Source organism: Mixophyes fleayi, chromosome 1, assembly GCF_038048845.1.
Source record: "Mixophyes fleayi isolate aMixFle1 chromosome 1, aMixFle1.hap1, whole genome shotgun sequence".
Classification (NCBI taxonomy): Eukaryota; Metazoa; Chordata; class Amphibia; order Anura; family Limnodynastidae; genus Mixophyes; species Mixophyes fleayi.
This window is the reverse complement of record NC_134402.1, coordinates 288,345,494-288,363,370: the sequence shown is the minus strand read 5'-3', so window position 1 is coordinate 288,363,370 and position 17,877 is coordinate 288,345,494.

The window sequence follows — 17,877 nt, the reverse complement described above, 5'->3', positions numbered from 1 at the left end:
ATACAGCAGGAGCATTACTAAGGCCAAACGGCATGACCAGATATTCGTAGTGGCCCGAGAGCGTGTTGAATGCCGTCTTCCACTCATCACCTGCTCTAATACGTATGAGATTATAGGCACCACGAAGATCAATTTTTGTGAAGACCGTTGCCCCTCTCAATTGATCAAAAAGTACGGAGATGAGGGGAAGGGGATAGGTGTTCTTAACCGTAATAAGGTTCAGCCCTCGATAATCGATACAGGGTCTGAGTCCGCCGTCCTTCTTGGACACAAAAAAGCACCCTGCTCCTACTGGGGACTTAGATGGCCTGATGAAGCCTTTCTCCAAGTTTTCATCAATATACTCTTGCATGGATTTGGTTTCAGGACCGGAGAGAGAGTACAAGCGTCCCTTGGGTAATTTAGAGCCCGGAATGAGCTCAATTGCACAGTCGAAGTCCTGGTGCGGTGGTAGTGTGTCAGCAGCATTTTTAGAGAAAACATCCCGGTAGTCATGATACTGTGAAGGGAGCTGCTCCAGAGTAGACTGAACCATACGCAGTGGTAGTGTCAAGCAAGACTGTGTACAATGAGGGCTCCACTGGACAATTTCTCCTTTTACCCAATCCATGACAGGGTTATGACGGGATAGCCAGGGGTGGCCCAGAATTAAAGGAACTGATGGACATTCGATAAGACGGAGGACTATGGATTCCGAATGGAGAGCGCCAATGTTCAACTGTAGTGGTGGGGTCTCCCAAGTAATCTTGCCGCCTGGCAACGGACTACCATCTAAACCACATACTGTAATGGCAGATTAGAGTTTAATCCGCGGAATCCCAGCAGAACGGGCAAACTCGATGTCAAGGAAGTTGCCAGCAGCTCCACTGTCGATGAAGGCCGATAGTTTCACAGAACGGGCACTGAAGGTGAGCTGTGCAGGAATCAAAACAGCATTTTTCGGGGAAACAATCTGCAGACCTAGGTGAACTCTCCCCTCGTTCCCTAGGCATGCTCTTTTCCCGGATTATTTGGGCAGGAGAAGTGGCCTTTTGTGCCACAATAGAGACATAGGCCTTGTGATTGTCTCCTGACTCTTTCCTCAGGGGAAAGACTATATGCCCCTAATTGCATCGGTTCCTCCCCATCCATGGAAACAGGAACGAAGGCGGATGGAGATGATGATGTCTCCTTTTCGGTTTTCCGTTCTATAAACCTTCTGTCGATTTTAATGGAGAGATACATCAGATCTTCCAGAGATGTAGGAGATGGGTATTGCACCAAAGAGTCTTTGATCTGTTCCGATAAGCCGAGACGGAACTGACTACGTAAGGCGGGAGCATTCCATCCACTATCAGGTGACCATCTACGGAATTCAGTGCAGTATTCTTCTGCCGACCTTGTTTCAAGGCCCGTAGATGAGCTTCCGCGGAGGCCACTCGATCTGGGTCATCATATAGTAGACCCAATGCCTCAAAGAAAGCGTCTACGGACTGCATGGTAGGACTGGTCTGTGGCAAAGAAAAGGCCCAGGACTGGGGGTCACCTTGTAGGAGGGAAATGATAATCCCGACTCTTTGATGCTCTGACCCGGAGGAGCGGGGTCTCAACCGGAAATAGAGCTTGCAGCTCTCCCTGAAATTCCGAAACAGGGACCTATTTCCAGAGAAGCGATCCGGCAAGTTCATCTTAGGTTCACAGACGGAACTTGGAGTGGGTTGTGAAACTTTTGCAGCTTCTTCTTGAACAGACAGACGCTCAGCCAATCCCTGGATCATCTGATACAAGGACTCAACATGGGCCGCTAGGGCTTGTGCCGGAGATGGTGTGGATCCACTTGCATCCATTCCAACCTCGTTTCCGTGAGTGGGCCGGTTATAATTTTAGGAACCCCTCCAGCCGGCACAACAAAACCCGGAATCTACTCTGCCAATCAGGTGTTCACTGGAGCCCCTGATGGTGGGGACAGACTGGGCCGCAGATTGACACAGGGTCGTGAAGTGTGTACCGGCTGGGGAGAACCCAGGCAAGAAGAGTCAGGTCCACGCAGAGGTCAAGGGCCGGCAGCAGACAACAGTATCGGTAAACAAGCTGAGGTCAGGGGTCACAGGAAACACGAGCGAAGTCCAATTCAAAGCCAAGGGTCATACACGGGGAGTCAGTAGTGGTATAAGAATACAGTAACAGGAACTAGCAGGTCAGCAGACTGGAGCACAGAAGCTCGGTCAGCTAGGATCCGGAAGTGACGCCCCGGTCGTCAAGGTGACGGCCGGGACGCCAGAGGGGGCCAGAAGCGAGCCGCCGCGGCTGTGAGTACCGCCACAGCTCGTGACAGTCTTGCAGCTATAACTCAGCTCAAACCCCAGTTTCTGAGCCCTGTTCCATTATTCCCGCTTCTTCCATTCTGATTGCCTTCACGCAGAAGTTGGGTGAAAACCTTCAGCAATATCAACCACAGGCACCTTCTGAAACTCCGGTAGGCAAACTTTTCGTGCCTATACACCTCATGTAATCGGTTCTCTCAGAATGTCATGACAACAAAGCCTCTGGACATCCCGGTATCGCCAACACCATTGAAATTGTCTCTCGTACTGTCTGGTGGCCGTCATTGTCGGCGAACGTTAGAGAATATGTTTCATCCTGTGACCTGTGTTCCAAGAACAAGGTTTCTTGTAGTTCCCCTTCTGGGTTATTACTGCCGTTACCTGTTCCGGTCAGACTGTGGACCCACGTATCCATGGACTTCATTGTCGATTTACCTCCATCTTCCGGGTGCAACACCATCTGGGTAACGGTGGATCGGTTTAGTAAAATGGCCCATTTTATTCCTTTGACCAAGTTACCTTCGGCTCGTTCTTTGGCCACTTTGTTTGTCAAACATGTATTTCGTTACCATGGTCTACCAGATTATATTGTATTACTCCGGGGTTCACAGTTCATCGCAGTGTTCTGGAAGGCCTTCTGCTCTCTCCTAGGCATCAGTCTCAGTTTATCATCTGCCTACCACCCGCAATCAAACGGACAGACTGAAAGGGTGAATCAATCCTTGGAGCAATACCTTTGATTGTATATATCCAAGCATCATGACGACTGGGCTGACCTCCTTCCATGGGCCGAATTTGCATACAACAACGCATGCCACACTTCTTCCCAGTACTCTCCCTTTTATTGTAACCTGGGGTACCATCTCAGAGTCAATTCATTATCCTCTCTATCCTCTAATAGACCATCTGAAACCAGAGCCATGGCCACTCGGCTTAAGAAGATCTGGAAATCAGTGCATCAGTCCTTACTCAGAGCCTCCTTTAAGTCTAAGGTCTATGCCGATCTTCATCGGTCCACTTGTTCATTCAAACTTGGAGATTCAGTATGGCTCTCTACTCGGAATATAAGACTCCGTCAGCCTTGCAAGAAATTGGGGCCTATATTTATTGGTCCATTTACCATTCTAAGACAAGTTAACGCAGTAGCCTTCAAACTGAAGCTTCCTGAATCTCTAAAAATCCCCAACACCTTCCACTGCTCTTTGTTGAAACCTGCCCGGTCTTCCAGACAATTCAAATCTCGACAGCCCTCTAGACCTCAGCCAGTTTCGGTGGATGGACATCAAGAAATCAAGAATTCGTAGTCGAGAAGATTCTTGATTCAAAAAAGGTCCATGGTCAGGTCCACTACCTGGTCAATTGGAAAGGATACGACCCGGAGGAAAGGTCCTGAGTACCACAAAGAAATCTTCACTCTGATGAATTACTTGCTGATTCCTTTAAAAGATATCCCGGAAAACCTGGGTGTCGGGGTTCTTTGACCCCCTCCTCAAGGGGGGGGGCACCACCGCGACTCACTTCCGGGTCTGAATCGGCGTCCCGGTCGTCATGACGACGGGACGTCATTTCCTCCCGATCCCGGCCGGTCGGGACGCTGTAAGCCGCTATCGCCGCGTCCCGGCATCTAGGCAGCCGGGCGCGTGCGCGCTATGTGAATAGTAGTCCAGCTGGGCTAATCAGCCCTCCAGCAGGCCACTTCTGATTGGCCATTACTTACATAAATAGTTCCTGCTTTGCTGTTACTAGCCTATTTCTTGCTCCTGTGGATTTGATTATTTGTTGGCGACCTTTGCCTGATTCCTGACTTCGTTTGAATGCCTGTGCCCCTAGACCTTTTGCCTGGACCCCTACGCTGTTGATTTGCCTGTGACCTCTGACCTCGGTTCTGTGTACTGGATATTCTGTCTGCTGCCGGCCCTCGACCCTTGCCTGGATTTCACTCTGCTAATTGCTCCTTTACGCTATCGCTGGGTTCTCCCCAGTCAGCGCACAACTCACGGCCCTCAGCTGTCTGCGGCCAAGTCTGTCCCCACCACTAGGGGCTCCAGCGAAAACCAGACTTCTGAGTAGACTCCGGGTTTTGTGTTGCTGGCTGTTGGGGTTCCTAACACCCGGAAGTGACAGGCAGCTGGCAGCGTGACGATCAAGGAGAGGTGAGTATCACAGTATCCCCCCTTTTTAGGGGTGCACTCTGGACATCCTAAATGGCTTATTGGGAAATCTCTTGTGGAACCGTTTTAGAAGGAGGGGTGCATGAATATCCCGAGCCGGGATCCAAGAATGGTCTTCTGGGCCATAGCCCTTCCAATCAATTAAGAATTGCAGCATCCCTTTGGAAATACGAGAATTAATAATCTCTATGACCTCAAATTCCTGATCTTGAACAGAGAGATCTTTCCTAAGAAAGATAAATTTATTGATGACCACCGGCTTGAGTAGGAGATTTGGGGATAAATGTATCAATCCCCGGTTTTGTCAACTTGCAGGAGTTCGGCGAGATGACAGCTAAAATTTAAAGCGGCGCTGCCTTGTAAAGGGAAACTTCCCTTTACAAGGCAACGCCGCTTTATGGGCCAATGAATCTAGGAGAGAACTTCCTAGAAGGTGTTTGTAGGCGCAGATTTCGCGTGGACAACCATACCATATCTCCCGTCGTAAGAAGAGGTGCAGGCCGTCTCCTCCTGTCAAAAAATTTTCACTAGAAAGGGAAGCTTTAGATAGATTTTGTTTAACTCATGCCTAGCGAGAGGAGCAGTCTTGAAGTAGGGTATCTGCTGCAGGAACTCCAGAGGGTAGGAGATCAATGAATGAAGGAAGACGTGGATGGAAGCCCTGGAGAGTGAAAAAGGGTGACACTGAAGTGGATTCGTGAGATAGATTGTTGTGGGCGAATTCGGCCCAAGGTAACAAGTCGACCCAATCATCGTGTGCTGGTGATACATAACATCTTAGGAATCTCTCCAATTCTTGATTTGTTCTCTCCGTTAGACAATTGGTTTGAGAGTGGTAAGCGGAGAAGTTTAGCTTAATTCCACAAAAATGACAACCGAAAGATCTCTTTAATGAAGAGCTGAGCTAGGGAAGCTGCAGATGGAAGAGCCTTTAGCGGTACAAAGTGGGCTGCCCAAAAGAGAGGTCAGTGACTACCCAAACCCAGAGCCGGATTTAGACCTCATAGGGCCCTAGGCAGGATACTAGTTTTGGGCCCCATCCCTGAAACAATCCATAGCACTATATTTTTGCAGCCTACCATATACCCCTATAGTTAAGTAGAAGTGAAAGCATGCGCCGCCAAAGGAGGTGGGGGCCTGGCTTGCATCTTTCGGGGTGTACCTAACATGTAAAAAGAACAAGGCCACCCTGCTGCTGAAAAAGGCACCCCTAAATAATTACCAAGCAGTCCCGTTTTTTAAGTAGTTGGGTCAAAACAACCTAATAAGTATTTAAGTCAGGACAGAAATACTTGTTAAGTTGTTTGCAAAAATAATATGCATAAATCCAAGGATGTGCCCTTGTCACTTTTGTCCCTCAATCATCACACTATGCCAACTTATTGCCACTTTTGCCCCTTCACAATATCACCTCTGTGCCCCTTCATTATATCCCCTCTGTGCCCCTCACTTTGTCACCTCTGTGCCCCCTCACTGTGTCACCTCTGTGCCCCTTCACTGTGTCACCTCTGTGCCCCCTCACTGTGTCACCTCTGTGCCCCTTTACTGTGTCACCTCTGTGCCCCTTCATTATCACCTCACCCTATGTGCCTCAGTTTTACTTACCTGTCTTTTTCTCTTTTGTATTCCTCTTTTCTGTCTTCTGGTCTTCCTTCTTTCTTCTCCAGCGCGCAGCTCCTGCGTTAGTCCTCACTGTGGCCGGAAACAGACTTTAAAAAAAACAGTCACGTGATCGCTTGACAGGTCCCGGCAGTCTCTCCTCCCCAGCGGACAGAGAGGGATGGCAGGCGGAGGGAGCGCTCCCTCGTCAGTCCTGACTGGGCCCTCTGGGGACCGCTAGGCCCTAGGCAGTTGCCTAGGTTGTCTAGCAGTAATTCTGGCCCTGCCCAAACCACTGAGTATCCTTTAGAAAATGGAAGGTCAGTATTAAAATCTATAGACAAATGGCTCCAAGGATGATCAGGAACAGGAAGGGGGTGATGGAACCCGTACGGACTTTGTCTAGGAGTCTTATTCTGTGCACAGATGGTGCAGTAGGAGACAAATAGTCGAACATCTGAGAGTAGGGCCGGCCACCAATAGTTGCAGTGGATGAGTTCTTGGGTCTTCTTGATGCCAGCGTGACCAGTGAAGCATGAGGCATGCGCCCACTTAAGAAGGTTGTTCCGTAGATGAAGAGGCACAAAGGGCTTCCCCCTAGGAATAGTTTGGCTGGTGGGTGTAGAGGTGTTTTGAGCAATCTAGATCTTCCTGACCGTTGGCATCAAAGGAATGCGAGAGCGCGTCTGCCTTGGTGTTCTTATCTCCAGGTCTAAACGTGATCTGCATATCAAAGCGAGAGAAAAAGAGAGACCATCTTGCTTGTCGTGGGTTTAAACAAGTTGCAGATTGAAGGTATAACAGATTTTTGAGGTCGGTGAAAACAGTTATAGGAAAGAATGCTCCTTCCAGTAGATGTCTCCACTCCTCTAAGGCCAATTTCATAGCAAACAACTCACGATCACATGTTCCGTAATTTCTCTCCGCAGCGGGCAGCGGATAGTTTCTGGGAGAAGAATCCATAGGGGAAGAGTCTTCCAGAAGTTTTTTGGGACAAGACAGCCCCGACACCAACAGAAGAGGCATCTACCTCCAGAATGAAAGGCTGGGTAGTATCTGGTTGTTGTAGAATAGGGGCAGAGGTGAAGGCCTTTTTAAGCTGAAGGAAGGCTTCCACTGCTTTGCGTGGCCAAACTTTGGAGTTAGCAAACTGCTTGGTCAAGGCTGTGATAGGAGCCACTAGAGAAGAGGATCCCTGGATGAACTGTATATAATAATTGGTAAAACCTAAACAAATTGCCTTTAGACCATGAGGCTGGGACCAGTCCAGTATAGCCTTGAGTTTCTCTGGATCTATTTGGAGGCCGGAGCCGGAAACAATATAGCCCAGGAAAGGAAGCTGACTGGATTCGAAAATACATTTTTTTAATTTGCAGAATAATTGATTCTGTCGAAGTCGCCTCAAGAGAGTAAAAACATGTTCACGGTGAGTTTTTAGGTCAGATGTCATCCAAATAGATTACTACGGAATGATAAAGTAGGTCCTGGAAGATCTCGTTCATGAAGTGTTGGAACAACGCTGGGGCATTACACAGCGCTAAGGGCATTACATTATATTCGAAGTGACCATCATGTGTATTAAAGGCTGTCTTCCATTCGTCCCCTTTCTTAATTCAAATTAAATTATAGTCACCTCGATGGTCTAGTTTCGTAATCACAGAAGCTCCTTTTATTCTATCGAAGATTTCGGAAATGAGAGGCAAGGGGTACCTGTTTTTTACGGTGATTGCATTCAAACCCTGATAATCGATGCAGGGGCGAAGACCCCCATCTTTCTTCTCAACGAAAAAGAAGCCGGCACCCGTAGTGGAAGTAGATTTTCGAATGAAACCTCTCTTCAGATTGTCATCAATATAGGTCGACATAGCCTGTGATTCAGGAAAAGAAAGAGGATATATCCGACCCCTCAGGTCGGATCCGACATTCCTCAGGTAATAATTCTATAGCACAATCCCATGGACGGTGAGGAGGTAGCTTGGAAGCTTTTTGTTCACAAAACACATCCACAAAGATGGCATATTGAGGCAGAATATCCGCAATGGAAGCGCTAAGACAAGGGGAGTGACTAAGCAGTAGAATCTTCTGGAGACATCTGGAGTAACAGATGGGACTCCAGGATAGCACATCCAATCCAGGACAGGAGAAAGGGCTTTGAGCCAGGGGAGGCTTAACACCAGAGGATTGACGGACTTAGGAATTACCAGTAAGGAGATGGATTCGCTATGGAGAGCCCCAACTTGCAGAATCAGGTACGCAGTACAATTCTTAATAGAATCCCAAATAATCTTGCTGCCATCGATGGTGGTGATAGCAATGGTTTGAAGAAGAGGGACAGTGGGCAGTGTCGGCAGACATAAAATTCCCCGCAGCTCCAGAATCAATAAGTGCCAAGAGGGGAACCTGGCGATCAGAAAGACAGAGGGTAACTTCAATTGAAAAATTAGTATCGTCTGGAGAGATTTCAACGTTTAATAAATATAGCCATTTTCCATAACCATCCCCGGCCATAAATAATTCATATTCACATTTAATAAATAGCCCTCCTCCCCAAAATCAGCCCCATATTCAATTGATAGCCCTAAACCACCCCAGCATTAAATTAAAGGTTCCTTCACCTCACCTTAAATAATTAGCTCCCACCTACACTCCACCATTAAATAGCCTACCTCCCACACTATATAAAGATCCTCCCTTCCCTCACACATCATATTAAAATACTGCACGCGCACACACACGCTATATTTAAAATACTGTGCGCGCACATGCGCACACTGTATGAACATGGCCAAACACACACGCACAATATAGCAACATGGGGCCACACATGCACACCATAGCAACATGGGGCCACACAAGCACACTATAGCAACAAGGGGCCATACACGGCACCTGTCACGTGGTGCCGTCCCAGGTGATTACTTGCATAGGCGGCATGTCACTGACTCTCCGTCTTCCGAGCAGCGCGCAGGGTACAGCTGCTTGCCGGGCATGTGGACCGGCCCATCTAGCCATCGGCCTTTCTGGCATTTGCCAGAATTGCCAGATGGCCAGTCCGACCCTGCAGTGGAACCTACACAAGTCTCTAATACTGCCACATAATTGTTATTGCTATTATTAGTTATTGTTAGAAGTACCAGTTTATAATATCATAACTGTGAAATTCAGCTTTGTAAATGATCTTTCAGATGAAAGATAGTGTATATTTCGTATGATTATATTATTCATTATTATATTTGGTTCTATAAATTTTGCACCATACCATTTATATGAATTTACTCCTAATAAGAGCCTTATAAAGAGGATTACCTGAAATACATATATATATATCTGTAGCTACTCATTTACACCACTAAGTTTTAATATTTTGCTTTTAATATATACAATTTTAACTTATACGTATAAAATGTTATTTTTATGTGTTTCTTTCATTCATCTCATGTCCATGAACAATATAAACTATTAGATAAGAATTTGGGAATACACTAACCCTCATTAAAATTACTATCTGACTACACATTTATGGTGTCCCTTCCCCAGTTAGTATTTCTTTCTCTCTTCTTTTTCGCAGTAAAACACAGGAGAGTTAGCTAAACACGGGAGTGTTTGACGTTGCAGCAAATTGCCAGAGATGAACAGTGATTTTGAAGATCAGAATAAAAAATGCAGCTTAATACATCTGGCAACTTGGGGATTAAATCGCTGAAAAAAATCGGACCTTGATACATTTACACCATGTGTCTTCCGCCTGCCAGCATGTCCTGCAAATTTAGAACAGTGCGCCCAGTGTGGAAGTTTCTTATGTAGGGATAAGAATTTTTTTTCCGTCAGGAGGGACTGGCTCAGGATTAGCGGCTGCGATGAGCGTAGGACTGATGATGGGTCAAGGTTCAGAAGGATTGAGATCATAATTCTCTACTATTGACCGTGACAGATCATCTGCATTACAGTTCTTGGAGCCCAATGGTAGGTAACATGAATGTCGAACCGAGAGAACAGCACCCAATGAGACTAACGAGGGTTCATACACTGTGCAGTCTTAAGGTATAACAATTTCTTATGGTCTGTATAAAGTATCACCGGATAATGAGCTCCTTCCAGCAATTATCGCCATTCTTCTACAGCCAATTTAATAGAGAGCAATTCTTTGTCTCCAATGGCATAATTCCGCTCAGCTGTGAGAATTTTTTGAGAGGAGCATCCAATCCATCCGAAGAAGCATCAAACTCCATATAGAATGGGCTGTTAATGTCAGGTTGTGTGAGGATAGGAGCCGAAACAAATGCTTGTTTCAATTGCTGAAAGGCTGTCTATGCTTCAAGAGACCACTTAGAAGGATTGGAACCCTTCCGGGTGGCAGTAATAGGCACTACTACAGTGGAGTAGTATCGAATGAACTTCAGGTAATATTTAGCAAATCCTAGGAAATGTATTACTATCAAAGTGGTAGGATGGGGCCAATTGTTAATGGCTTGCACCTTGTCTGGATTAATACGTAGACCAGTTCCAAAATGATGTAGCCTAGAAAGAGGATGGAGTTAACCTCAAAGGTGCATTTTTCCAGCTTACAGTACAACTTGTACTTACGGAGACATTGAAGAATCTCCTTAACATGGGCTCTACGAGACTTGATATCCGGAGAGAAAATAAGAATGCTGTTCAAATAAACTACTAGGGTGCTGTACAAGAGATGACCAAAATTTAATTCATGAAGCCCTGAAAGACCGCTGGGGCATTACTGAGGCCGAAGGGCATAACAAGATATTCATAATGTCCATCCCTGGTGTTAAAGGCTGTCTTCCACTCAACACCTTGTCTAATCCAGATCAAATTATAGGCGCCACGGAGATCAAGTTTGGTAAAGATGGTAGCTTCCTTTACCCGATTAAAGAATTCAGTGATAAGAGGCAGCATGTATCTGTTTTTTACAGTGATGCCGTTAAAACCCCGATAGTCTATACAGGGGCGAACACCACAGTCCTTCTTTTAAACAAAAAAAATATCCGGCCCCAGTGGGTAAGAAGATGGATGAATGAAGCCCCTTTCTAAATTCTCCTTGATATAGTCAGACATTGACTGTGTCTCGGGTACATAGAAAGGGTAAACTTCCCTGTTATCAAGTCAATGTGGCAGTCCCAGGCCTGGTGAGGTGGTAGAGTCTCTGCAGCCCGTTTACTAAAGACATCCATGAAATCTCGGTATGGCACAGGAATCACAGGAGTCTCTTTGCTGGAGGTAATGCGATAAAGCAATACCTTGTGAAGACAGGTTTTAGTGCATTCAGAACCCCAAGAGAGCACTTGGGGGGAAAAACAGTCAATATGGGGATTGTGGCGTTGGAGCCACGAGAAAATCGAGAACAATACAATTGGTGGCCTCGGGAATCACTAACAATTGAATTGTCTCAGAGTGCAGGACTCCTACCTGCATGGTCACTGGAGATGTTTGACAGGAAATAGTGCCACCATGGATACGACTCCCATCCACAGATGTAGAGAGATAGGTGGAGACATCAAGACTAGACGGATGGCTAACTGAGCTGACATGAAATTGCCTGCAGCTCCAGAGTCCAAGAGAGCAGAGATGTGCACAGAATTTTAAGTAAATCTCAATGTCACTTGTAATACACAGTCTCCAGCTTGAGAAGGACGAACTGTTACTCCTTACCTAACCTTCTCATGGATGGTTAGGAGAAGGCATTTCCCGACCAACTGAAAACAACACTTCAAATAGTGGGCGGGAGCACCACAGTAAATGCAGAGTCTTTATTTGACCTTCAGTTCACGCTCAGTGGGCGAGAGATGGGCTCTGCCCAATTGCATGGATTCTTCTTGAGGGGGAGAAGAGGACCAGAATTGATGCATCTGACGAGGTCTGACACATCCCGAACTACTTTTCTCCAAAAGTCTCTCTCGGAACCTCAGATCTACCGATTGTATAACGTAATTAGTTCATTCAGGTTGGTGGGCAAGTCTCGTGTGACTAACTCATCCTTAATGTGGTCAGAGAGACCTTGCCAAAAGGCTGCCACTAGTAAGTCATTGTTCCACAAGAGTTCCAATGAAAGGGTTCTGAATTGGACTACGTATTGTGCTACAGACGATCGGCCCTTTCACAATCGCAGGATGTTGGCAGCAGCGGATTAGCAGGGGTGACTACCTCCTGAACTAGATAAGCCTGGAACTGGCCCCTGGTAACTCAGAACCTGTGTCAAGCATGGAACTGGAAGCCGATACCCAGAGATTGCTCCAAAAGTTGGAAGAGTCAGAGCAGTAACCTACCACACCAAATAGCCAGTAGGTGAGTCAGAGGAATAGGCTGAAGCGAGCTGGATCCACACGAGGGGTGAAAGCTGGAATCTATACAGCAGCATATAGAATGAAGCTGAATCCACACAAAGGGTTAATGGCCTAAGTCTGCACAGCAGCAGGCAGAATGAAGCTAAAGCCACACAAAGGGTTAATGGCCTAAGTCTGTACAGCAGCAGGCAGAATGAAGCTGAAGCCACACGAAGGGTTAATGGCTGAAGTTTGTACAGCAACAGGCAATATGAAGCTGAATTCACATGAAGGGTTAATGACTGAAGTCTGTACAGCAGCAGACAGAATGAAGCTGAATTCACACAAAGGGTTAATGGCTGAAGTCTGTACAGCAGCAGACAGAATGAAGTTGAATCCACACAAAAGGATAATGACTGAAATCTGTACAGCAGTAGGCAATTTGAAGCAGCAACAAACAGCAACAATGGTAAGTTGGAACTACAAACTAGGGAAGTGTTGCACTGGCAATTTGTTGAGGGTAGGAGGTGTTTTTTATCGTCTGCAGAGGGAGATAATTGGTGGAAGAAGTCAGGTGCTCAGAATAGCAGGATGTAGCAAAATGTCTCACTTACAATGGCAGGGTCAAGTGCAGCAGACAGAAGTCATGCTTTGTCCCAGAATTTGGAATGCTATACTCTGACAGGAGGGCGGTGCACGATGATATGATACCGCCGAGTGGCGTAAACAGTGCTTAGACCCTCAATCATGACAGACCCAACTCTCCAATAAGACCTCTGTGTATTATTTTGAAAATATGCACATTATTAGACTGTTGATTGAAGGGAGGTGATATATATGTCCTAAAATAAACTCAACCTCAATGCGTTGACGGATTAGCATAGTGAGTTTCCCTACTCGAGCTACGAACAACCTGACCGGGATCCAGGAGGAAATTAACAACTGATCATGTTAAAATTACCTTTGGGCATACATATTTCTGAAAGTCTGAGCAGGAGACTTGCTTCGCCTAATAGAGTAAAAATAAATAATGGTACAATTCCAATGTACAGACGGTCAAATAAGGTTGACATAGATTTTAGTAAGATAAACAAGAAATATTAGATTAGACCAGTTACAAGAAAGGCTATACTTTCACAGTATTGTGGTCTTGAGCTCTGCTTCAGTTTCAAGTTGGTTCATCTTATGTGTTCTTTTGTTTCGTACTGTGGCCACTGCTTCCTTACATGATTTGCAGCGCTTGTTGTAAGCTGGGCAGATATGTCCATCAGACACGTGATGCACATTACAGTTTTGGCACTGTATGTATTGAAGTGGTACGTGTTGCTTGGAGCTTACTTTCGCCACTTTCTTCAATTCTTTTGTGCTCCTCTCAGGTTGCTTGTTGAGCGTACATGAATTAACGTAGTTTTCCAGTGTAAGTTCCATTTTTGTGTGCATTCAGGACACTCTATGGCTTATTCTTTTTACATCAATTAATATAAAATATGCATTATTGCTTTAATTGATATACATTAAAATTGGGAATTATCAACAATTTAATTCCCCATATTTTCTCTAAACTAGCTAAATATTTCAAATAAGGAATATGAAATGCTATAAATTGATGAGCTATCCACTGTTAAAATGAAAGCATGTTGCTACCCAACCACGTCGCTACCCACACAAATATATAATAAATATTATTCAAACTTCATATCTTAATAAAGTGATTTTAATTCTGGTTTTGATAAAGCATCTAGCGAAAAATGCGTCGGCGGACGACACGTTTGCTTAATCACTATTTTAAATCCTTTGATGCCAATTGATCCCCCGTTGCCAGCTATCATACCGGACGCTTAGGGGACAAAATTTAAATATGGACAACACTAAATGAATGTACTACGGCAGAGTGTGTGTGTGTGTGTGTTCAATTAGCTAGAGAATTAGCTTGAGCAATCAACCTGTGCTTAGCAGGAAACCTCACAGTGAATGGTCAGGCAATGATTTAGCTGCAGCTTATTAAAGCGAGACTGATAGAATTCATATACTTAGAAGGGACAAACAAGCCTCTGAGTATTATAGGGGCATCCTAAAAAATGATACAACTAATAAATTCCTTATATATTAATTATTCAGATAATTAAAAGTCTGCGGTTTCCAATAAAAGGAACAATATATAGGAATAATTGCCTTTTGAGACCTAAAGAAAACAGTATGTGTACCTTTTCAATCCAGATGAATAGCTTGAACTTATTTCCTATTCCAGGTTATTAAATTTGTAGTAGACAGTATGTTACTGAGTTAGCTGCAGCTCTTAATTGAAGCATGACAGACAATATTCAATACTTAAAAATAACTATAATTTTTGAGTATTAGAGGAACCCAATAGAGCACAGGTATTTTTAGAAATCTTCCAGTCAATCACAAGATTACAGCTTCTGATTTGAGGACAATTGATTACTTTATTCGAAAAGACAATTTAATGGATAGTAGAATGTGTGATTTTTTGATTGAATGAATCAAATTTATTTTGGAGCACAATTATTTTGTTTTTAACTCACAATTCTTTCTCCAGACACGTGGTACTGCCATGGGATACAGGTTCGCCCCGAGCTATGCAAATCTTTACATGGGTCTGTTCGAGGAGAGATACATTTAGGATTCACCATTCGGGGCAAGCCTGGTTCTCTATGACAGATATATAGATGATTTGTTTTTTGTTTGGGATGATGATGGGGCTTCTATTACAGGTTTTATGCTTCATCTTAATAGTAACAACTTTGACTTAAAGTTTACAAGTCAAAATGATGCTATCAAAATCACTTACCTGGACGTTGCACCAGTGAGCAACAATAGAATTTGTACAATGACATATACTAAAGAAGTTGATAGCTTCAACTACTTACAAGAGTAATCATGCCAGGAGCCAGAAAAATTACATCCCTAAAGGCCAACTTCTCCGTATTATGAGGAATTGTAGAGAATTGAACGATTTTGAAAGGCAGGCTAAGACTCTATATGATTCATTTGTAGTTCAGGGTTATCCTAAGGGTTTGTTGGATCAAGTCATGAAAGAAGTTCAAGCATTAGATCGCGGTAGCCGGAAAAGAAAAAAGTAAAGAAAGAGAAGGCCCTGATAAGTCTTTGGTGTTTATTACCAAATATAATTCAGATGCAGATAAGATCAGGAGTAAAATATACAAGAATTCAGCAATCTTGGAAATGGATGAGTTATTAGGTCCACATGTCAATAAAAGGAAGAATATAGTATTTAAATGAGCGAAAAATTTGACAGAAATATTAGCTCCCAGTTTTTTCAAATACTGTAAGGATGGTAAAGCTAGAGGGATTAGTAAAGTTGTTATTAATTCTAAATGTTGGCTCAATACACGACCAAATGGTTTCTATAAATGTGTGAGACAACGTTGTCTCACCTGTAGTTTTGTGGAACATAAGACTAATGAATTTGTATCCTTTTGAACTGGGGAAAATTTCTCCATAAGGAGTAACATGGACTGTAGATCCAGCTATGTAGTGTATCTTATTACCTGTGCATGCGGTATGCAGTATATTGACTGCACAATTAGACCTCTCTACTTGTGATTTCTAGAACACCGCAGAAATATTTTGAAACAGCTTAGGATGCATAGTCTGTCCTGTCATGTTAAAAACTGTAATGTAAGTTCGATGAAGAGTATGAAAGTTAGAGCTATTGAACAGGTTCAGATGACAAAAAGAGGAGGGGACTGTTTTAACCTCCTATGTAAACGGGAAGCACATTGGATTTTTCGACTGAAAACACTGAAGCCTCAGGGTTTAAATGAGACAATAGAGCTCAACAATATATGTTGACCCTGATGTTACTTCCTATGAATGTGTTATCTGATAATTGGGTGGTCCAGTATTAGTATCATTTTTAGAATAGGTATTTTGGTGTATGGAAACCTTATTGAATGATATGTGGGATTTCCAATATAAAACATTTCACAACAATGGAATTTTGTCCAGTATAGAGTATGGAACTGTATTTAGTCTGTGATATAATCTTATAATCTATTGACCATATGTTTATTTTTCATGCATTTGAGTGTTATACATTTTTATAATGTATTTATTTGTTATGTTTTTGTTATATTTTTTGAGGAGTATTTAGCATATATGGTAACCTTCCATAATAATAATTTTTGTTTTATAAACATCATTTGAGGTACCATGCTTATAATAGCTTTGGAATGACTAGCTACTTAAAGTATGTATAATCAGTATAAGGGGAAATGGAACTCTAGTACAGTCATGTGATCCAAGATGACAGATTAGCTGATTCTGAAAATATGATGTAATTGTGTATATCTTTTTTACTACTATCATTACTATATCTTATTCTTAATGTATTTGCTATGTATGATAGAGGAATTGGGGCTTATGTAATATTTACGGCAATGTCCCAAAATGTTCTCTTCTTTTTCTTCTATTTTCTTAAGAGAATAGAGGAATAGTGTTTTGATCGTTTATGGAATGATTAACCATTTAAAGTATAGGCTATGGATATGGTATAATTTGTATAATGTATAAAGGATAACTGAATGTTCAGTGCGGTCATGTGATCTAAGCCGATGCGATCAGCTGGCCCTGAAAATCTGAAGTCATTGGTCGATCTAAATGATGTGGTGATTGGCCGGCAATAATCACATACTTTGTTTATGCAAAACAACGAACGCTGTAGTTTAAAATATATTCTAATTTTAGGATGTTATTTTAATTTTTTACTCCAACTAGCGCTCATCAGTATTCTTGTGTCAGTTGCCCTCTAAAAAGGACAGTATATATTACCTTCTGTCCACTGAGACATGATTCTAATGTCTAGTAAGGTATGGAATATATGTAGTTCACAAATAATATGTGACTAACAGTGTTCTATAATGAAGATCTACGAATATCAGCTTATATATATATGCCATTTTATTCGTTATAAAACATAAATGAAGCACATACACACGGCTGAAAGAAATTGTATTGCATTATAATAGCAACAGAACTTAAATTTACCAATACTTATGGTGTTGTAACTGAATTAAAATCACTTTAGTGTATGAAGTTTGAATAATTATTATATATTTGTGTGGGTAGCGACGAGGTTGGGTAGCAACATGCTGCCATTTTAACAGTGGATATCTCATCAATTTATAGCATTTCATATTCCTTATTTTAAATATTTTGCTAGTTTAGAGAAAATATGACGAATTAAATATTTGATAATTCCCCATTTTAATGTATATCAATAAAGCAATAATGCATATTTTATATAATTTGATGTAAAAAGAATAAGCCATAGAGTGCCCTGAATACACACACTTCCTGTCTCTTTTTTCGTCTATGGTGAATTACAAAATTGTGTGGGTACACCCCCCCTCGGTATGATTGGATATATACAATAAGATTACACTATTCAGAAGCAAAATTAGGGGTTTATTGGCTTTTCCCAGTGCAGTGTGAAACATTTTGGAATAAGTCCCATTTTTCTCAAGAGCTCCACTCAGAAAGCATCAA